Here is a 24,084-nt window from a genome sequence, read left to right on the forward strand (position 1 = left end):
CAGAGAATATCTATTTTATCAATAGCAGAATCTTAACACAGACTGATAATCTGATTCCTGTTTCATTCTAGTCTCTTCTTTATGAGCACCTACTCAAAGCTTAAGCCATGCTCTTTGAAACAGCAGTTAAGTGTGGTGCAGTTGGAACACTCGAGACTGAAAATCCAGTCTGTCTTCTGCCTGTGCTTTCCTGTCATGCCTTGGAAATCAGTAGAGATGACTGGTCTCTCTGAGCCATTTATGTCATCCGTTAATTAAATAAATTCAATAATATCATATATTTTAAAATTCATAAACCTCTCAGTTTGAGGGAACTTTTTCACAGCTTATTACATGCATTCCTATATTGACATGATTTTCATGATTATTCATGCAAAATTTTGCAATTACTTATCTTTTGTAGTCATGTTTCTATTAATGTATTTTCAATTATTCAAGTTTTTACTTAATATTTTATTGTAATAGCCTCATATGTTCACCTTATGATTTTTTCACAATCAATTTGAAATGATCAAGCATACTTAAATTGGCCGTTCTCTTTTTCTCTTATCTCAAGTTTGACCTCAAATAAAGCATTATAAATATACTTTCTAGTAGATACTTTTCCTCTTAAATAGACTACGAGTATCAATCATTTTTCTCATTATTGCATGAACCATTTTCTATGCTTGATAAATACTATAGATGCAGAAATTCAAGATGTTCAGTCCATCCTAAACAAGATAAAAAGACAGAAAATCATACTTAGGCACATACAGGCACCAATTACCAAAGATAGAAATGTAAGATATAAGAAAATTCTAACACCAGCCGGAGGGAAAAAGAGACCAAACTCAAAAGAATAAACATAAGAATAAAAGCTAACTTTTCACCAGAAACAACAGAAGCCAGAAGGCAATGAAATGTATATTTAAAGGAGAAGGGAAAGTGTCAATTTAACAAAATCTATCTGGCAAAAATATTCTCCAAAAATGAAAATAAAAAAGACAATTTCAGGTAAACAGAGGCTGAGAGAATCTGATACCAGCTCTTCAGTTTGAAGATAAACGAAACCACTTAAATGCATGTTTGTACAAGAACTGAGGAGCATCTAAAATGATAAATATTTTGTTAAACATAAAGGACTTTCATTCTTTTCACTAGTTTCTTTGAAAGACCTTTGAATTTTAGAGCAAAGTTACATTGTATTGCAGGATATATAGCATATGTATTCATAAAGTAAAAGAAACCTAGAGCACATAGGATGGGAAGGAGTTAAATGAAAATATACCACTAGTATACACACTGCTATATATAAAACAGATAAACAATAAAGACCTACTGTATAGTACAAGGAACTATACTCAATATCTTGTAATAACTTATAATGGAAAAGAATCTGAAAAAGAATATATGTATGTGTGTGGGTGTATGTCACTGAATCACTTTGCTGTATACCTGAAACTAACATACTATGATAAATTAACTATACTTCAATTAAAATATGGTTACAAAAAAAAAAAAGTATACCACTGGTAAGTTATAACAATGCATCAAGTGGTATATGAATAATATGTAATAAAATCTTGAGTTAAGATATATGTTATAATCTCTAGAAACTCCTCTAAACACACACACATTCAAAAAGATGAATAGGTACAGGTATAAGAGAAAAGTTAAAACTGAATATTTAAACATACTTGATTAAAATAAGAAAAGTAAGGAGTATCAAAGAAAAAAGAACAGAAAAAATAAAATAAGATTAAAAAAAACCTTAACAATGGTCCAACCATATCAATAACTACAATAAATATAAATGGGTTGAGAAAAACCTAATTAAAAGTCAGATGTTATCACAATGAATTAAAAAGAAACAAGATCCAACTACATGTAGTTAACAGAGTAGATGCTTAAATAAAGACACAGTTGTTCGCATGTTAAAGAACGGAAAAAATGTATACAAAGTAAAGACTTACCATGAGAAAGCTGGTGTGTCTAAATATATATGAAAATAAAGAATAAAAACTTGAATTCTGAAAGTATTATCAGAATAATAATTGATATTTCATTATGACAAAAGTGTGAATTCACGAAAAGTTTTAACAATTTTAAATGTGTATGTACTTAACAAAACTTCAGAGAATGTGAAGCAAAAACTGACACAAATAATGCAAGAAATAGACAAACCTGCTATCATGGTTGGAGAAACTACCACTTCTTTCTTATTAATTGTTAGATTGACCCAAAATGTTAATGATATAAGAAAATAATATTATCAACCAACACTGCCTACAAGACATGTATAGAACACCACATCTATATATTAACAGAGCTTGGCAAAAACTTATGGACCCTCCAGAGCAGATCTGAAAGGACATTGGATGAAAATATAAATATAAATCTCAGTTGCTTAAAAAAATTGTACCACCCATTTCAAATATTCTGTTATTAAAGAAGATTATAGTGAGGAAAATTATAGAGATTCCCTACCCATAAGATTCACTTCCCTGAGTTATTCAATCAAACACTAATCTAGGTAGAACTGTGAAAGGGGTTTGCAGATGTAACTAAAGTCTTAAGCCAGTTGACTTTCAGATACAGAGGTTGGGCCTGACTCAGTCGTGTGAGCCATTTAAAAGCATGGCGTCTCCTCTCACTGGCAGCAGGAGAAAACGTAAGAGGGATTCAAAATATAAGAAGGACTCAACAAGTCATCGCTGGTTTGAAGATGGGGGACCACACAAGAAGGCATGCTGCTGACTTTCAAGGGCAGAGGCAGTCCCTAGCTGACAGCAGACGTGAAACTGGGATCTTCAGACCTAAAGACACAGGAACATAGGTGTGGTCTTAAGCTACTAGGTTTGTGACACATTTGTAAGTGTGTTATGCAGCAATAGAAATCAAATACAAAGATATTCACCTTCGTCCCTGTGAAATTAGTTCATTTGAAGACTAGGAATAATTTTTCTCTTATTATAGTAGAAAGGACAGCAGAATTTGGTTTGAATCCCTGCCACACCACTAACTAGCTCAACCTTACCTTGTCTTGGTTTCTATTTGATAAAATATGGATAATAATCTCTATTCTGCAGCATTGTGGTAATGACAGATTAAAAAGGAAACATGCCAGAGTCCTAAACATAGAAGGCAGACAATAATATTAATAATTGTTAACAATATTAATAAAATTATCATCTCCTAGAATAATACATCTTCTGTCTTCCTGAAATACCTCTTCAAATCCATTGTTTTAACTCAAGCAGAAGCTCTGGTGCCCCACATTTGCTTCATGGATTTCACACTGTGTCGTCACACTGAAAGATGCCTTTTGTCAGTAGGTCTTCTAGTATTATCACTGCATCAATCACTCCATGTTTCCACTTCAGTTACTCAATATATTCTGAGCTCTTTGTTAATCTTCATTAGTGTATCACTGACATTCATAACCAATTTAATTCAGATTTTAAATATGTCAAGACTTCCAGTGAGGACACTAATATCTTTTTACCTGTCATTAGTCTCTTTACAGCTAAAATCTCATCAGGAACTCCGCTTTGGAATATTTTTTAATGTCTTTCACTTAAAAATTTACATGGCCAACAGCATAAATTTGACTGTCAGTTGTGACGTCCCTTTATTTTCTTAATGACTAAATTATATTTATTGTAGGGCAATAGTAAAGATTTCTGATAAGAGACTCTCAAAGATTTAAGACATTGATTATATTTCTTGATGGCTTACATGATAAAACTGTACATAATATTCATTTTTGGCTTCCTTTGCATGACTCCTTCTTGGATACTTCCACACCACAATTCAGTCAACATATTCACATGATTTGTGGACTGAAGATGCAATTATTGTTCAGGGCTGACCTTACTACTGGGTTATGTGGAAGTGAGTATCAAAACGTAACTCTAAATCTAGCCCAGTAATGCAATATATCAACTGTGGAACAGGAATATTTGCTGATCCACTGTTAGAAGAGTTAAGCAGTGGTTTTGAGTCTTAGGTACCTGAATGTAATTTCACAGTCGAATTTACTGGCATGGTAACTTCTCAAATCAGATCAGTAAAGCCAGGGAGGAAAAATGAATTACAAGTGAAAACATTATTTTCTTAACAAGTTCACAATATGAATTTGCCCATCCAGACAATCAGCCAAATAGGGGATATCTGTCGATTTGTTGTTCTTCTCTTTCATGTGCCCACTATTAACTCTCTCAATTCTTCCCATCTCTCTCTCTCTCTCTCTTTCTCTCACTCTCTCTCTCTTTCTCCCCTTTCACTTTCAGGCTCATTTTCAGCCTCTGCAGAAATACAAGACTCGCCAAGCCTGTCTGTGCTCCCATGTTCTGTCCCTGTATGTCACCAACTACAATCTGAAGACATGCCTTTAAATCATTTAATGGATTTATCTATGTTTAGCTTACTGACTAAAACAGTAGTAACGAATCCTAGAAATACACCACAGAGTATTGTTTGGCCCCCACTCCCAGACTCTGAGTTACAGGAAGGGAGAGGCCGTTCTTATCCATCTGACTGAAGTCGTTGTTTACAGCATCGTCCATATTCCCAGCCAGGACTCTTTCCTGAGGTGAGCCATGGGTATAGTTTCAGAAGATCCTATTCTTGCCCTGATTAAATAATTGTTGCTTAGAAAGCAGCCTCCACTCTCCAACTGAAAGCATTTTTGTTTCCTCTAGTGTATGTTAAGAACTGTGGAGGATTTGATATTTTATCCTCCTTGCAAGCCAACAAGTCATCCTGCTATAGGGTCATAAATGTAAACACCGTCAGAGGACTGAGACACCTGAATCAGAGACAAAGGACATTGACTACTCACAGCAACAGCAGTATCCAAACCATCGATCAGCATCCTTTTGAATTCCTGAGCCCCAGTTCCCACATTCCCACGTGACAATGCAAAGAGAGCCAGTGACCCTTGCACACACCATGGATTACATTACAAGGTGCAACTCTGAGCTTAAGGATCCTGAGTCTTTTATCACGAGCAGTAACTACATTTGCATTTTGTTCTGGAAGAAGATACGTCCTCCGTCTTCCAAGGCTGTTCACTGTACAAATGTCCTTGAAAGCACAGTCCAGGACAATGATAGTCAGTGTCTCTGCTCACAAGATAAAGCAGAAACAGGAGAGATCTATGGAGAACTGTCACCCAAAGGGCATGGAGGTCAAACCCAGGGCAAGGAATTAAAAGTCCACGATTTTAAGCTGGTTTTGCATATCAAATAACTCCTATAAAGAAGTGATTTCTTTGGGGAAAATAATTAGATGTATCCAATGTTTACGTCACTGTAATCAAATTTCATATTTTTTCTTGAACTACATCTCAATTTACTACAACTTAGTATGGCCTTAGAGAAATTTTCCAATTATTGATCTCTGGATGCCAAACAACAGTCAAATGTAAGTTACGTATCTCGGGTGTTTGGCCTTTGTAATATAGACTATTAAGATTTTTGGAAAAGACCCAAATCACTGACTTAATTCTTCAGCATTTATTTGGCATCATGCTGAGTTAGTCTTGACTCATAGAAATTATAACAACAAAGTTTGTTGCAGACACCATGGTCCCAGGCTATTAGAGAAAACTGGTGTCTAAAAAGATAATTTACGATGCCCTTGCAGATAGGTAGTCAATATGCTATGAAATTATCCAGAAAAAGATGGGTCAAAAAATTTATTTTTCAGGAAATGATGGTTGATCTACATCTGAGAAGTGAGTATTTAACCAGGTAAATTAAGAATAATTCTTTCTTCAGTCATGTGAGTCTACTGATAAAACCGTCAAAGGATTCCTTATTTCTGTACGCAAAAATAGTGGCTTTTTAAATTACTATTTCTAGCATGTCCTTTTGGTTCTTTCTTTGACTGTACATCTCTCTGCTTAAATTATCCTTCTGATCTTACATGTTCCTTACAGGAGATTCATCATACTTATTTTAAATTCCTTGTCTGATAATTATAACATCTTTGTCATATTTGAGTCTGGACCTGATGATCATTTGGCCAAATAAGACTGGGGTATTTTGCCTTTTTTATGCCTTGTAATGTTTTGCTGAAATCCAAGCGTGATGTATTAGGTAATAGGAACTGAGGCCTTTAACAAGAGGTTTTATGTTAATCTGGCTGAGAGTTGGGGTATGTTAATGTTTGTTCCAGAGGCTTTAAATTCCTCGAATGTCCTTGTTTTTCTCTCCTCTGTTGTCTCGGGTTTCCCTAAGAACTCCTTAAATAGAGACTGGGCCTTACCAACTCTTTGCGCTGTAATTCAGTCATTGTTCTAGTCTTGTTGATGTGCTGGTAAGAAATGGACATGGGGAGAACGCTATAATTTTCTGATTAAGTCACAGTATTCAGTGGACCTATATCTTGGAGTTGTGATCTTCAGAAATGTTTCATCAGTGAGATAGATTTCCCCCCTTTGCTTCCTATTGCCTTCCCTGGCTGCAACATTCCCAATATACTTCCTTCAGTCCCTGACCTGAGTTGATTGTTTTCCTTCCCTTAAGTTAGACAGGAAAGCTGGAGGGCCTGGAGTGGAGGGTTCCCTTCCACTGGGATGAGGCTCTGGCAAAATCCTTTCCCCCGTGTAGACTTTCGTCAAGAAGGTTCTGAGTGTATTCTTCAGTGATTACCCCTCCATTCACCCTGCCAGATTCATAACAGAATCTTTTCAGATCCTTCTTAGTTTTCTCCTGGTTCCAACAAAAGTTACTGATTTTCAGCATTTCCAACTATTTCTTATTATACGGATGGAAATGACAGCTTCCAAGTTGTTTACATGTCAGAGCTAAAACTAGATGTCCACTCTGTCCATTTTTTAAGTATTATGGTATTTAACTTTTTGTTATTAAAAATACAAACACGCAGAAAAGTCAAAAGAACAGTAGAAGACAATTACATGTCTACAGATAGCACTTAAATTTAAAAACTGTTTATACATCACCATGTTTGTTTCAATTACTTTTTCAGTTTTTTTTTTAAGTAAATTGTTATGATATTTCACCCCAACTAAGTTGTTTCTTACATATTGGCAACACTACTATCCTACGTAACAAAACTGACAGTAATCTCCAAATAGCATCTAATTACCGGCCCATATTCAGATATTCCCAAGAGCCCCAACCAATACAGTTTATTAGTCTAAACCAATAATCAGTCAAGAGCTATGACTTGTGTTTGGCTGTTTTAGCTTTTAAATGCATTTTAATCCAGAACAGACTTTTTGTGACGGCGTCCACTGTTGAAGATAAAAGGTCAGTTGTTCTTGAGAACGTCTCATGTCTTGGATTTGCCTATCTGTGTTCCTGTGGTATTGTTTAACTTTTTTTCAGTTGTCTATCTTTTCCATAAACTGGAAGTTAGACTAGAAATAAGTTTTGCTTAGAATCATTTCAGCAACTGTATTTCATATCCATAATGTCAGAAAGTACCTAAAACCAGCAGCTCTGCTATTAGTGATGCTGTAATTAGTCAATGTGTGGAGATGGGAACAGCCAGCACTCTCAATGGAAGCATTCTACTTTTCCTGTGACAACCAGTAAGTAACCTGTTCCCTCCCTATCCTTTCCCAGGGGTCCAGGTCCTGCCGGGGAGAACTTCCCAAGTCCCCACTTTCCCCAGATTAGCCCAAGGACAGCTGTGCAGGTGGTGGTCTGCTAAACTAAATTCTATTTTACTGGAAGAAGAGGACCTTTTATCTAATTCTCATAAGTGTACCTTGTAGGGCAGTGACTGTCCAGACACTTACATATGGCTGACTTCCATTTTTGGAAGATCACCTTTCTGCAGTGTGAAAAACAGATTTGAGCATAAGTAGACAGAAAGTATAGATTCAAGAAAAATATACTCAGCCCAAATGAAGATGATGGAGGCCTTGAATAGATGAGTACTTGTAGAAATTGGACAGAGAGAACTTAAGAAATATTTAGATGGTAAATTGATAGATATCTGAGATTTCTGCAAGCAAAAATCTTTATATTTGAAGTTGACATCAAACAGCTCCCTGCCTTTCTAGTGAAACAAGAAACCAAAATACCACAAGGAATAAACTAAAGGCAGAATTTCTGAGTGGATCATAGATATCGTATTTGTGACACTAAATAGTTCAAGCTTATTCAAAACTTTAACATTAAATTTAAAGTAAGGTTACAGTTAATTCAAGTACAGAATATATACAATTCAAGTACATAGTCATGGAGTTTCTCTTATTCATAGAAGTACCCCCAAATGAAGAACCAGACAATATTGTTAAGGAGAAAAATTGTACCAGACACCTGTTCAAAATGATGAGGAAGACTATTCAAGACTACTGCAATAAAGAAGAAAGGCTGAACTCAACTCCCCTGAAATAAAAGGCAGAAGCAGTTTTAAATGCTGGGGTGAGTGAATAAAAAGGTCCTGGAGGACTCTGAGGAAGAGAGAGGAATCTGGCCCACGGGACTGGGCCATCTGTGTTTGCTACTTGTCACTTGTGGAAATTAGGCTCCTCCACTCCCAAGAGGCTAGGAGACAGAGGTCCTGTCTTTCCTGGTGATTGCACTGCAAAAAGATGGCTCCCAGGTCCTTGAGAAACACAATCCTGGGTTGCAGAAGATTTACATCTCAGAAGAACAGAGAAAGAATTTACAACTGCAGGTTTTGTAAAGTAAAGGCTCTAAGAAAAGGGAGGTCAGGTGCTTAGGGTCAGGAAGAAGTCCATCTGAAGTTTAGTCAAGCTGAGTCCAGTAAGGCCATCTTAGTCAAAACTTACTCAGGAACTAGTGGCCAAAAGCAAAATAAGTTTCCTGGAATGAGACCTTATGTATGTAAAAAACGTAAATACCATTTTGGTGTTTAGATGCATTAGTAAAATAGCATAAAGTAAAAACACAATCTCTTTTATAGTAGGGAGAAAGATGAACGCCAACAGGGAAAAAAATGATCTCCTGATTTTCAATTTATGAATTTTGCAGCTACTAATTCACCTTGAAAGACTTCAAACTGAAGCAAGCTTCAGAAATATGCAAAGCCTGGCACTCTGTTCAAATAGGAAGACAATTTTCCCTGTGTCCCTGAGGCAGAAACAGTTATTTGACATAATCTTTTCTAATTATTGGAGTGGATTTTCTCAGCCTAATCATATGCATTCTGTCTCAGCTCTAAATAAGCATAAATGATCTAGATAGCGAGACTGTCACACAGAAGCAAACAAACCAACTAGACAAAGGTAGTTAGCCTGACAGGAGGGAAATCTCCACTGTTATCAGAATTAGTGAAAGGGCCACTTCAAACTAATAGCTAACTTCAGGATTTTTGCACTTTGTAACAGCAGACAATATTAATATTTTAATGTTTTATTTTCATTCCCCAAGACAGTTGTTATAGGTTGAATTGTACCTCCTCAAAAACAGAAATGTTGCAGTCCTAACCCCCAGAATGTGACCTTATTTGGAGATAGGGTCTTTACAGAGGTAATCAATTTAAAATGAGGTCATTAGGGTGGGCCCTCATCCAGTGTGGCTGGTGGGTGAAATTTGGACACAGATACAAAGAGGCACAGAGGGAAGACAAGCCAAGGAGACGGGCCTGGAACAGATACTTCGCTCAGAATAAACAGCCTTCAGGAGGAACCAACCCTGCAGCCATCTTGATTCCAGGCTTCTAGCCTTCAGAACCGTGAGACAATAAATTTTTGTTGTTTAAGTCACTTAATATGAGTACTTTTTATGGTGGCTCTAGTAAACTAACAGAAGAGTGCTAGGACTAAAAAAATTATAAAGTTTTTTATTTTTTTTTTTTAATTTTAGGGTTGTTATCTTCTCACTAAACTGTAGTTTTTTAAAAAATGTTTCCCACTTCTGTTAACCTTTGTAGCATGTTTTATTGTCCACTTTGATTGAGTTGTTTTTTTCAAATAAATTTTATGAATTTGGTTTCTAAAAATGAACCTATGATGGCTCTTGGATCTTTGTGTAAATAAATCTTTACTAAATCAACTGGTCTGTAGATTCAGGATCCTTTTTAACTGGTTCAATAAGAACTGGGTAATACATACACACACACACAGAGCTCTAAATCTTTGGTGAACAATAAATATGCCCAAGTCCATATAAAATAATTAACTTTTCTATCATTATATAGAAAGTCTAACAAAATTCCTCTTCCAACTGTGAAAACTCTTGGCCTGGAAATTCATGTTTGCACATTTAAATGCTTATTATTACTGAGAACTAAAGTAAACCTAGGTATGAAGTGTACTCAGCTCCTTTATCATGAATATGTACATGTGTTTAATTCACTTGTGTATATGTTTATAAACATATTTGTATATTTAAAACTCAAATAAGAAAAATTATACTTAGTATACAAAGGTATAGAAATTTATTGAAAAATACAGATTTATCTTTAAAATAGCTGTCAAACCCACTACTGCATTTTTCATGACATAATCAATTTTTATTCTGCATTCTGAGTTTGAAAGATATACAAATTATTCCAGCTTGTTACCGAAAGAGGGAAAAAAATTCAACCCACTGGTACTGGATTATGCTATTAATCAGGTACTAAGAAAGAAGTCTAAAGAATGCATTTTTAATAAAGAAAATGTCAGGTATATAAATTGTTTAATATTCAAGGTGTCAATGTTGTATTTCATCTATAAATGATACTGCCTTCAGGTTTATCTTACTTCCTAATGTTCTTGATGGATCCTAAGGATACTGCAGAAAACTAAATTTTGAAATCTTTAAATAGATGAAAGCCAATCATAAGTAATACATTTTTTGCATTTAGATAAGATATTCTGCTTGGCTATTTTGGAGTTAAAAAAAGAAGAAGCTGCAGCAGCTATTCTGCTTAGGTGTTTTTGCAACAAATCAAACACTAATCATCATTTTGCTTGTATTTTGCTATTTGTCATCAGGACTGCCCTACCATAAAATGATATACAGTAATCTCTCTCAGTGACAGATTAATTGGTTTTCTCTGTGTCTCACCTCAGAATATTTAAAGTTCCATGCTGAGCTCAATATCCTAGTATTGGTTCTCGGACAGCACCTCTCATGCATATCTTGTAGAAGAGTTCTGATCAGCTGAGGCAGCTTCTGTGTAGATCTGTGACTCCCTCTTCTTTCCAGCTCCCCCTGGGATGTAACAAAACCAGGCCAGGAATGCTCTTGGAGCCTAGATCTCCAAGGGAGCAAAGGCTGGACCTCCTTGTCCCTCGTGCCAGGAAACAGAGAAGGGCTCTGGTCTTGCCCTGGTAGCCTGAACTCCTGCTGCTCTGTCTCCTGGAATCCTCTTCCCTAGAAAGCCTCTTGGCTCAGTCTCTCATCTTCAAGTCTTTTCTCAAGTCTCTCCTTCTCAAAAAGAAACCTAACTGCAAATTCAATACAGCAAACTGTCCCTCTCCCCTTGGCATTTGAGGTCTCCCTTATACTCTCAAGTTTTTCTTCTTGTAATAGCATTTACCACTTTTTAACATATTATATGGTTTTATACTTTATTATAGTTCTATTTTTATCACCCTTAAACCCTGATAAGCTCTGTGAGTGCAGAGATCTCTTTCTGTTTGTTTCCTCCTGTATCTTATGTGTTAGGAATACTGTCTGACACACAGTCAACACTCACTAAATATTTGTGAACAACTGAATAAATGACCATCTACAGAGAAAAGTGCTTGCTACTCCTGTTGCCTGGATAAGCAAACAAACCAAAAACCCCCCGTGCCACCCACAGATTCTTTGAGGAGCTAGGACTCTGTGTCTGCCTGCCTGCTGTGAATTTGAAGAGAAGCTGCTCTGAACAGACGAAAGAGGGGCTGGATTTCCTGCTCACTGGCTGTCAGTTCAAAAGAGGCTGCTTTCCACCATATGCTGGCTTGCTGCTACAGGAGATATGCAATCTGATCTTAGTGAGTTCTAAAGAATCACAAAATTATGACAGCAAATGAAAAATGCACCTCATTTAAGGGCCCTCCGTTACCTAAGAAAGGAAGACCAAATTGAATATCGAGTATAGGCAGGTCCTACTGAAAGGGAACTGAAGAAAAGGCAGAAAAGAATGTTACAGAGCAAGACAAAACAAAAGATGTACAAAGCAAAACAAAACCAGCAGACAGTGCCCAAACTCTTTCAGAAAATAATCAAGGAAAGAAGATATCCCTCTCATTTTATGAAGCCAGCATTATCTTTATATCAAAGCCAGAGAAAGATGAACTACAGATTGATATCATGAATGTAGGTAGAATATTTCATAAGCAAATGATGGCAAAAAAACCCCAATATATTAAAGGTATTATGCAACATGATCAAATCAGATTTATCTCAGAATACAAGTTAATATAGCATTGAAAAAACAAGCAATGAATATGATGCTCTATATTTTCAGACAGGAAAAGAAAAAAAACAGCAATTTCAGTAATTACAAAAGAAGCACTTACCATTCCTGACTTTAAAATCTCTCACCAATCTAATAATAAAAGGCAACTTTCTCAAACCAATCAAGAACATCTATGAAAAATCAATGCTAACATTATATTCAATGCTGAAGCACTGAATGCTTACCTATAACTTCAGGAACAAGGTAAGGATATCTGCTCTCACCACGTGCATTCATCTTAATAAGAGAGGTCCTAGACACTGCAACAACGGAAAAAAGGAGGGGGAGAAAAATCAAATATTGTCAAGTAAGAAATAAAACTATCTCAATTCACAGATAATATGATCTTGCATGAAGTAAATTGTAAGGAATGTGCAAATAAAGATATAAAGTAATAAGTAAGTTCAGGGAGGTCAAATACTCAAGGTCAGTATGCAAAAGTAATTTATTTCTAAATACTAACAATAAAATTGGGAGTTGAAAATAAAAATACTATTTTACTAGTTACATCAAAAATTATTCACCACTTAGAAATAACCTCAACAAAATATGTGAAAGAACTGCACACTGAAAACTATAAAATATTGTTGAGAGGAATTTAAATAAAACAAAACAGAGAGATACAATATATCACTTGATCAGAAGAATAAATTAAATGGCAATACTCCACAAATTGATATACAGATTTATTGTAGGGTTTATACTTAACAATTTCAAAATTATTATAAAGCTATTACAATTAAGAAATGTGGTTCTAGCAAGAGAAGACACACATAGATCAATAGAAAAGAAGTGAGACTCCAGAAATAAACTATTACATTCATGGTAAATTGATACCAATGAATAAGAAACAGTCTTTTCAACAAATGGTACTGAGACAATTGTATAACCACATGCAAAAAGATAAATCTAGCTCCTTAACACACAGCATATACAAAGATTAACTCAAAATGGATCACAGACTTAACTGTAAGAGCTAAAACTATTTGAAAAACCAGGCAAAATATGTGAATAGAGACACTTTACCAAAGAAGATATATTAATGGCAAATAAGCACACAAAAATATGCTCCACATCACTAATCATCAGAGAAATAAAAATTAAAACCACAATGAGATACCATTACCAAACACTGAGAATGGTTAAAATTAAAATGAATGAAAAGACCAAGTTTTGGAAAGAATGTACAGCAAGTGGAACTCTCATACATTGCTGGCGGGAATGCAAACTGGTACAGCGATGTGAGAAAGCAGTCTGGCAGTGTCTTACAAAGACAAACACGCATTCAGCATACAACCCGCTTTGTAACTCCTCAAAGAAATAAAAACATCTGTCCACACGAAAAGTTAAAGGGTCATAGCAGCTTTATTCATAATAGAATAAAACAAAAAATCCCAAGGCTTATGAACCAGTGAGTGGGTAAACATCAGGGTGACAGATCCATACAATAGGATAAGCAATCAGAAGTAACGAACTACTGATATTCACATAAATACAATGGCTGTTTACATGGATTAATCTTAAGGGCATTATGCTAAGTGAAAAGTCAGATTCACCAAAAAGTAGATACTGTAAGATTCCATTTACATAAAATTCTGGACAAGACAAAACTGTAAGGACAAAAAGGCCAGTGCTTGATTGTTCTGTGAGTGGGGCGAGGATGTGTTAGAGTAGATAGATAGCTAGATATGAGCAGAGAAAGGGGGACACAGACCAAACGGCAGGAATTGGGCAGAAAGGAGGGGCACAGGCAGGAAATGCAGGAAACTATACAGCATGTAAGCACCAGGGGTCCCTGGGTAGAGAAAGAAAAGCAGGAACCTCTGGGCTGATAAGGAGCCACACCTTTTGGGGTGATGAGTGGCCTGGTAGACCAACAAAGAAAGGTGAGAAAAGGCAGGAATCTCCAGAGTCCGAATGTAACCTTTTGCTCATTATGCCCTCATTTCAATAAAATTAGCCTTGCAGTTAGAAGTACCCATCATGCACCAACGCCATGACACTGCCAATCCAGACTAAATAAGGACAAAAATCCCTCCTCCCTTTGGGAAGGTGGAGTTGGGATGATAATCAAAACCTTCCCTCTCCAATGAATATTCCGCCCATTCATTTTTACACCCTATATAACTAACTTGCCAAAGAAACTCCGGGCAGCCGCTCACCTGAGCCTGCCCGCTCTCCCCTTGAAAGTGTACTATCCATCCTTTAATAAATCCTCACTTTACTTTTTTAACCACTACATCTTGTCTCTGAATTCTTTCTGGGATGGGACAAGTACCTGGAACACTGGTTGCATCCACCAGCAACAGATGAGCTATGAATGCGTACGTGGAAATGGGTGATGCCAATGTTCTGAAGCTTCTACCAATTTTTGAAATACGTTACATCTAAATTATACCTCATCAAGTGGAAAATTTTGAAAAATGCAATGCAAGTATCCCTCCCTATCTAAACTCACTACACGAACTCTCCAAGTCTGAACTAAGGGATGTGCGTTCTAGACAAAGCTACCTTCTGAAAGACCAGGAGAGCAAAGGCACTGGCAACACGCGGAGAACAGCATCTCTGTTCTTCTCCAAGTGCTGGGCCCGGTAATGCAGGTCCCCTGCTGAAGTTCCTTCACAGCGTGCGTGGGGGGCCTTCGCCGTAAAAGCCTCAAAATCTCTGGCAGCCTTTGGTCCCCACTCACATCCCACCACCAAAACAAAACAAAACAAACAAACAAACAAACAAAAACCTCATATAGATTTTTTAAAGAAAGTTTGTAGGATCCTGCACAGAGGAAGCAATGTTTTCCTTCCAGGAGCACCAAGAGATTTTCTATGCCTCTAACTTAGAACTTTTCAAATTCCATGTTATATTATCACATTTTATTTACATGTATCTACTCTATTGGACTGCTCCTTGTTATGAAACTACTTCCCGTAATTAGATCTGTGGCCTCACAATGCTTTAGTACAGTGGCACTGTCCCAGAAAAGCTTATTTCAACATTTCTGTGTATCTGATTGGTCCTGTTGTCTTGAGGAGTTTCTTCCTATGATCCATGCTATTAGATGTAACCATCTTTTCTTACAAGCTAATGTTTCATATTAGCTAAAGGCTGAGAATTTAATGCCATTTTTGAACATTTGAGTTTATATTAAATATATTTTATATGAATTTAAAATGTATTTTAACTTTTACATTGAACAGTTGTTTCCTTTTATATTAAATTCAAATTCTGTTGTAGATTAGAAAAGACAAAAGTGTATGAGTGACTGTGTGTATGTCCCTATCTACAAATTATACCATACACCTACCAGATTATCAATTACTTTTTTATTACAAGGTCTCCACTTAATATAAAAAAAATTATAATGAGTATATTTTGGTGATTTTTTTCTTCCATTTTGCCTCATCTCCCCAGCTTTCCATTTTGCTAAAGAAAGAAGATAATTTAAAACCTCACAAACCTATCTTTTCAAAACCATATATTGAGGAAATAACACTTGTAGACTTCATAAACAATAAAACAATGTACATATAAATTTTAAAACAGCTATTTACTTAAATTTCTGTGGTGATGGAATCTTTTCTTTCACATCACTATATTTTTCACTATTCTTATTTGCTATCTGAAGGGGTAATTACTGAAAAAATATTCACCAGTGATAATTCAACTCATTCATATACTCAAATAATATAATTCATATTAATTAAAAAGCAATTAGAATAGAAAATATGTTAAAATGTTCTATACAATTAAATTAGCACCTTTGAAAATATAATAACACATTTCTGACTGCAAATGATGGTTGAAAATTTATCAAGAATGTCAAATAATAATAAATGATAAATAAATGCCTCTGTGGCTGATACAGTACTTACTCTCTCTCTCACACACACACACACACACACACACACACATATATACACACACACATATATATATCTTCAAGCAGTCTCCGAGATTTCAACATTTTGTAGACACATTGTTTTTCAGGTTTCCTTTAAATAAGGACAGATAGTTGATATTAAGGAAAAATACTCTTCTTAAAAACTGTAAAATACTTTTATTTTAGTCCATTCTGAATGAAAGAAAAAAATTTATTCAAATGCAAATGCCAAAATCCAAACTAATAACATTCAAGTTTGTTCAAGTTAGTAATCTGTCACTTCACTTATCAGAAAATGAAGTGAGTAGTTTACTATTTTGCATTTATAATTTAACCACATGCATATGTTTAATCTCATGATCAGAAATTCAAAAGTTCAATTCTGACATCTCTCATTTCTTTGTATCTATTTTGGTACTACTTTTGTGTAGACTGTTCAGAGTTTTCAAGTAAAAGAAACTGTGAATTTCATCTTATGAAAACAGCAAAAAATATATATACTTAATAAAAATATAAAGCTCGAGTTAAATTCTTTCTCTATCTTAAAACACTGGCCTGGAATTTCAGGGACAACTGTAAACACAGACAAGCGCTTCACCGAACACCAAGTAAACCACTGATCATCGTCAGCTCATCTCATACAGATCATCACAGGGTCGGTATGCGGGACTCGTGCCCTCTATCTCATGGAGAAATCTATGTATAAAAGGGACTCCATGCAGTGAAAGTTCCCAGAACAAAAAAATCAGAATGAGCAGAAGTCATACTCACAAGCATTTGTTGAATCATTTACTGTTATAATTAGCACCTTCAGCCTATTCATAATGTTCAAACAATGTCATATACATCGTCCAAGAAAAGAGTTATTTTTAATCAGGCTAATAATACTCATTTTGAAACTGACCTTTCACAATTTTTCTTCATTTCACAGGAACCTCAGATTCTGTTCTCTGTACTCACTAGTGTGGAGCAATTAACACATATCCCAGCAGCTTAGTTTCTGTTTGACTGTGATTATTTTAAAAGTGTCGGGACTGAAAACATACTCTTGTAAGACAGGCCATGACATGATGAAACAGCCTCTCTAAAACCATGGCATAGTCACAGTTCAACTGGTTTAAATTGAGAGGCAGTTCTCCAAATGTATTCACCCTAGTTCATGCCTAGCAAGGATTTAGTTATCTATTCTGCATTGTATTACTTTGACCTAGAGATTTAGCACAGCACATAGGAAAGGTGCTTCAAAAGTGGATGGAATAAACTGGAATAAATCTTTAGCCTTAAGAATTAGATGGTTAACACAGAGATAATGTAGTTCAAACACTCTTTTTATGAATAAACAGGATTCTAACTTAGTTTTTATCTATATATCTATCTAGCTAATTTATCTATTATTTACCTGCCTACTTAGTTATCTAATTTCTCTGTTAAAAAACTACTTCAAAATTTAGTAGTTTAACAAGTATATTGTATCACATTGCTTTGTGGGTCAGGAAGTCTCGCAGGACCCCTTTGTGCATTTCTTCAATTTGTGGGTCAGGAAGTCTAGCAGGACCCCTTTGTGCATTTCTTCAATTTACAAGGCACTCTGGATCACTCAGTGGTATCAAGCTGGTCTCTGAGCTGTTCTGAAGAACCTAAGATGTTCCAACCATGTGCCTGGTAATGTGGTAGGAAGATCAGAAGGCTTGAGGCAGTAGTACCCCTCTTCTTTATGTAGACTCAAGGACTCTTCTTGTATTTTCTCCACTAGGGTAACCAGACTTCATATATGGTGACTCATAATAGATATGACTCCAAAGATCAAGACAGGAGCTGCCAGTCTTTTAAAAGACTAGACTCAGGATTGAAACTATATGCTTTACTTTATCAGTCAGGGTAGTCATATAACAGCCTAGATTCCATAGGTAGGGAAATAGACCTCTTCACTCATTGGAATGAATGTTGAAGAAATTTGCCATCTGTAATATGTCATAGTTCTCTCTCAGGCCACAAATTATTTCCATTTCTCCAACATGCAAAATACACTTCTTCCCAAGATTCACCAAAATCTTATCCCATTTCACACTTACTCAATATTCAATATCCCATTATCTAAAATTAGGTCCAGAAGTGGATAACATTCCCCAGTGTAAGATTCCTCTTAATACAAAGATGTGTGCAATAAAGAAAGAAGTTATATGCCTCCCTCCATATGCACACATAACACAGAATGAAAAGGAAGGCATGAGAAAGCTGTAATAAAATTCCTTTTCAAAAAGGAGGGACAGGAGGCACATTGCAGTCAGTAGCCTACAGAGATGCTGAAACCCATCTGGCCAATGTCCTAAGTTCATTGATGACAGCCCAGTCCTACTCCCTGGGACCGACCTTTGGTACATCTTGGTTCTGCTATCTGGGCTCTGTATTCTGCCTTCTGAACCATCTTTCTTTTCCTGATCAAACTTGATTTGCTTCTGATATTGCTGTAGAAAACCCCACTAACACTTTTAGAACACATGGTGTATAAGCAAAAAGGATCTGAGTTCTTATTGTGAAATGTGAAATAAAACAGAGTCAAGGGGTTTTAAACTGGAGCTGGGACACCATTAAGTAGGTGAACCATACACGTATCTTCACTATCTTCACCAGGTGGAACCATGAACTTTTAAACTGGGTCAAACCACAAATATTTCAAGGATTCTGCAAGAACGCCTGGAATCTGTCACAGTAATGAATTCACTTTTACCTTCTTCTAGTAATAGCCTTAGCACTCAATCATGTTTAGCCAAGACTAGCTTCTGCTTCCAAACCCAAGTTAAAATTATCTGTTATACAAACCTCTCTTCTTTGCCTTAAAAGCCCCTGATTTTCACTCTCTAGTGGGACAGTGTCTGGGTTGCTACTGAGTCTATGTGCTGCAATTCTTTGATCCTAAATAAATGCTTTTTGCCTGGTAATTGCCTCCTAGGTTTATTTAAGTTGGCATTGCCAAAGACTTGTTACAACCTTACATCTACTCCCTGACATCATGCTTTACTGCCATGGATTTTATCTCTGACCCGAGGCAACTTAATTTGATAACATTTTGCTGGCTGGAAAGACTTCTGCAAAACTTGTATCTCCTCAAAATTCAGCTTGAAAACCTAACAGTTTCTTCTTTTGTGAATCTATGAAAGGCCACTAGAACTCAGTTGGCCCTTTGCAAATTATTCCTGGAAATCTTAGTTCAAGCCATTAGGTGTATTTCCCACCTTCCATATTGCTGTTGGTGACAGTGTTGCTAAACTTTCCGTCACTACGTAACAAGGAACAGTTTTAACCCAGCCATCAAATACACTTTCCTTACTAGCCTTCAAGACTTCCTCTATTTTCCAGCTTTCACAGTCAGTCTCCTTGAGGTCCAGTATCTATTCACTGCTGGTTCACAGCCAATGCCACGTGTTTCAGGTTTTTGTTATGGTGGCATCCCACTTTCAGGTAATAAATTCAGTTCCAGTTATCTATTGCTGCATCATAAACTACTGGGTATTTAATAGCTCCAAACAAAAACTATATTTTCAAATCTCATGATTTTGTGGGTCAGCCAAAGCCAGTCTGAGCAGAAGTGGCAACTCTGAAAATGATTTTTCCGAATAAATTGCTCGTATGACTAGCAAATTCCAGTCTGTTTAAACAGTAATGTTCAAACAGTGTAAAATGTGTTCTCTAAGAGCTATTTGTAAGCCATAGTCCAAGTTGTCTAGCTGGCTGAGTAACTCTGCATCCTGTGCCATCCCTGGGATTACTCAGTGGTATTTAGCAAGTGGCTGAGCTTTCTCAGCACAGCTTCAATCATATGCCTACACCTTTACAGAGACAAGTTACCTGGGCTCACATTGGCCCTTCACTCTCTTCCTTTATTCTCAGGGACTCTCCATGTGTCCTTGCTGGCTAGGTAGCTGGACTTCTTATATAACACTTCAGGGATCCCAGAGACCACGGTGAAGCTACTGGTCCTCTTAAAGCCTAGGGCAGTGATTGGCAGAATGTCAATTCTGCCATATTCCTGATTCAGGCCAGCCCAGAAGCAAGGGTGGGAAAAAAGACCCCACAAAAATGTATGATAATTTTTAAATCATCACATGCAATAAGCCCAAGATCACTCTGGGAGTCAGTTTTGTAGCTCAGGTTGGAATCAGGTCTTCTAAACCCCAATTTTATTTTATAAATGTTTACATTAGCTTGGATATAGGCTTCTCTTTCATCATCATATTTTTTTCTCTTTAAGATCAATTTCTGTCTTTTTTTTTTAAATTGTATTTCAAATAACTATTGATCTTTCAAGGTCTCAGATGAGCAAATAATCTGAGTGACTTTTTCATGCCAGGATCTGGAGATAGAAAGTTTATCAAAATAGAGTCCTTATGGTCTAGGGAATCACTCAACATTACAAACATGCAATAACATTTGTCCACATTAAAAATGTTTATGTTAAAATATATCAGGCAGGGGAGGGATAAATTAGGAGTTTGGGATTAACAGATACACATTACTATATATAAAATAGATAAACAGCAAGGACCTACTGAAAAGCACAGGGGGTTATATTCTATTTCTTATAATAGCATATAATAGAAAAGAATCTGAAAAAATACACATCTATGTATATGAGTAACTGAATCGCTTTGTTGTACATCTGAAATTAACATTGCAAATCTACGACACTTCAAAAAAATTTTAAGTATTTCAGTTAAATGAAATATATATGCAAGCAATTTAAGGAACACTATGTGCCCAGCAGTCACTTCGAGTATATACATATATATATATAATATTTTGTGTTTTTTCTTTTGAACTCATCCCTCTCCTCCTCCAGAGTAACCACTATAGGGAATTGAATATATGTGTCTGTACATATGCATAGATCCACATCCATATCTATGTCTCTAGATATATTTCCTATTGTTTCTTCTGTTCATTGTTGTTCTATATCTCTGGCCCTTTTTTTATATTCAAATCTTGGTTGAAAGGTTTTTTGTCTTTTTAATTTATGTATTTCAGTTCTTACTGTTATGTATCTGTGTATCTTGCAGTTACCTTTTCTCGGACCATGGACCACAGGATTACCATTTTGTTTTATTTTAATGTTGTCTTTTAGAAGACAGAAGTTTCTAATGTTAACATTTTGTTTTTCCTGATTAGCTTTTCAATTCGCCTAGAATTGGTTTCTGGGCATGGTAGGAGGTAAGCATATATTTTATTTGTTTCATATGAATAAACAATTCCATTCCTATAAATGTAGGAGTTAATTCTTTCCCTCATTGATCTGTGGCCCCTCCTCTATCCTAAAGCAGGGTTTAGTATGTATGTTTTCTCCATTTTGTTCTGTTAGTCCATTTATCCATCTCTCTACACACATTCCACTACTTTATTTCTGCGAATCTGTGTGGCAAATACCCTGTTTTTTCTTTTTCTTAAATCTTCTCATAAAAATTTTTGGTCCTTTCAATCACCTTGGAATTGGAATTGGATATAATCAACTTGTCAATTCCCTAAAAACCATGAAGGGATCCTGATTGCCAATGCACTAAATTTGTGTATCAGTTAGGATTGAATTGCCCTATATGCGTTGCTAAGACTTTTCAGGCATGGATATGAATACCTCTATATTCAACTCTTTCATGCTTTTCAATAAAATGTTTTAACTTTCCCCGAAACATTTTACACACTTTCTTCATATGTATTACTTAGTGGTCTACAGTTTTTATTGTTTTTATAATGTTATCTTACCTTCTTGTTGCTGTGTATGAGAACATAAAGGATTTAGGATCTTATATATGGCTACCTTGCTGAACTCATATAAATTCCAAATATTTCTTAAGTTTTCCAGGTACAAGCACAAAAATATTGAGTGAGGATATTGACAATTTTGTTTCTTACTTTTGAAATCTTACAACTTTTATTATTTTTATTGTGTTCCAGCCCTGCTTAGGGCCTCAAGCACAATGTTGAATAAAAATGGCCACAGCAGGCAGTCTTGTCATTCTCCTGATTTAAAAGAAAACACTTCCAGCTTTCACAAAATAAGTTTGGTACCTGCTGAGATTTTAGAAGATATTTTTCCAGTTAACTCCAAATTTATTTACAGTTTTTTTTTCTTAATCATAGTAAATACTGAATTATATAAAAGATCTTCTCTGCATATAACATATGGTTTTCCTCATTTAATATAATTTGTGTATAACTATTTTCAAATAGTAGATACTTCTGGAAATAAATGGACTATGCCTAACACAATCATGAAGTGCTTTCTTTTAATACACTGCTAGATTTGGTAAACTAATATAATTTAAAGGTACTTTTGCATTTACTCATAAGTGAAATTGCTCTATAGTTTCTCTTAGCACACCACAGTGTAAGACTTAAATGCATGAATTCTAAAGCCAGCCTGCTTGTGTCTCAGTCCATGCTCCACCAGTTTCTGTTATCTCAGAAAAATTACTGAATTTTTTTCCTCTTCCATTCCTCATACACAAAATGGGAATCGTAATTGTACCTACTTCAGCTGGTTGGTAAAAGGATTAAATGAGTTAGCATTTATAAAGTGCTTAGAACAATGCTTAACACACTGGTGCTACATGAGATTAATAAACAAAAATTCCATGCTGCATTTTTCTGCTGTAATTATCAAATATGTATCAACTTTTTAATGAGATAGGCAAGACCAATATTTTTCTTCTTCTGGAAGGAATTTTTATAAGATGCCAATTATCTATTACTTGAATATTTGACAATGGATCTGATTTTGGTTTGTTTGTTTGCCCATTTGGAAAAGGTATATAAATTACTGTTTCAAATTCTTATTTCTTGAAGTCCTATTTAAATTGTCTATTTTTTTTTTATGCATTGTTTTTGATAATACAATACAGGCAAAGTTCTCCCAACTGTGGAGCTTGCCTTTTTTGTGACAAGGAGACAAAGAATTCAGATGCCAAGAATAAATAATACAAGTGATGGGATAAAAAGAAATGAAATCATAGTTATTTTATATCAAGTGCAGAAGGAAGTCCTCTTTGAGTAAATGCTGTATTGGTTTCTTAAGGCTGTTGAAACGAAGAACCACAAATTGGGTGGCTTAAACAACAGAAACATGCTGTCTCCCAGTCCTAGATGGTGGAAGTCTGAAATCAACGTGCCAGCAGGCTGGTTCCTACTGAAGACTGGGAGGGAAGGCTCTTCTCCAAGTCTCTCCCCTTGGTATACAGATGGTCATCTTCATCTATAAGTTCACAAGATGTTCTTCCTATTTGCATGTCTGTGTCCAAACTGTATCTTTTTATAAGGACACTGGTCTTATTGGATTATGTCCCACCCTAACGACCTCTTCTTAATATAACTAACTACACTTGCAACAACCTGCTTTCCAAATAAGAGCACATTCTGAGATACTGGGACATCAAAATATGAATTTAGAGGGAGAATAATTCAATGCAAAATAGAAGCTAACTGCATAGAGATCTGAATAAGGAGAGAAAGATAAACATAAGAATTTCTGGAGAAGGAGTGTTCTAGGCAGAGGGAGTAGCCAACGGTCATGAGATGGGAGCTTGCTTGGCATTTCCCAAGAAGAGCATATGTCCAGTGTGCATGGTGCAGAGTGAAGGAGGCGGAGGCGAGATGGGGGTCAGAAAAGCCACAGAAGACCAGATCAGGCACAGGGTGTCTCGGAGAGCATGGTAAGGACTTGGAGTTTATTCTGTGTGATACAGGAAATCACTGGGAATTTTGACCTGATGAGTGTCAAGATATGACTTCTAAGAGAATAAACAGAAGTGTCCAGGGCAGAAGCAAAGAAAATTGTTATGCAGTTATCGCAGTAA

General features: G+C 35.9%; 1 long non-coding RNA gene across 1 annotated transcript in view; it reads right to left on the reverse strand.

Annotated features, from left to right (window-relative positions):
• The window catches only part of LOC116664884, a 668,708-nt gene that overhangs the window by 265,276 nt on the left and 379,348 nt on the right, over positions 1-24,084 (reverse strand). Inside the window, exon 11 of the long non-coding RNA XR_004321387.1 lies at positions 12,552-12,626. This is a non-coding gene — a long non-coding RNA (uncharacterized LOC116664884). The remainder of the gene's footprint in view (positions 1-12,551; positions 12,627-24,084) is intronic.

The sequence above is a fragment of the Camelus ferus genome, chromosome 7, assembly GCF_009834535.1.
Source record: "Camelus ferus isolate YT-003-E chromosome 7, BCGSAC_Cfer_1.0, whole genome shotgun sequence".
NCBI classification, from domain to species: Eukaryota; Metazoa; Chordata; class Mammalia; order Artiodactyla; family Camelidae; genus Camelus; species Camelus ferus.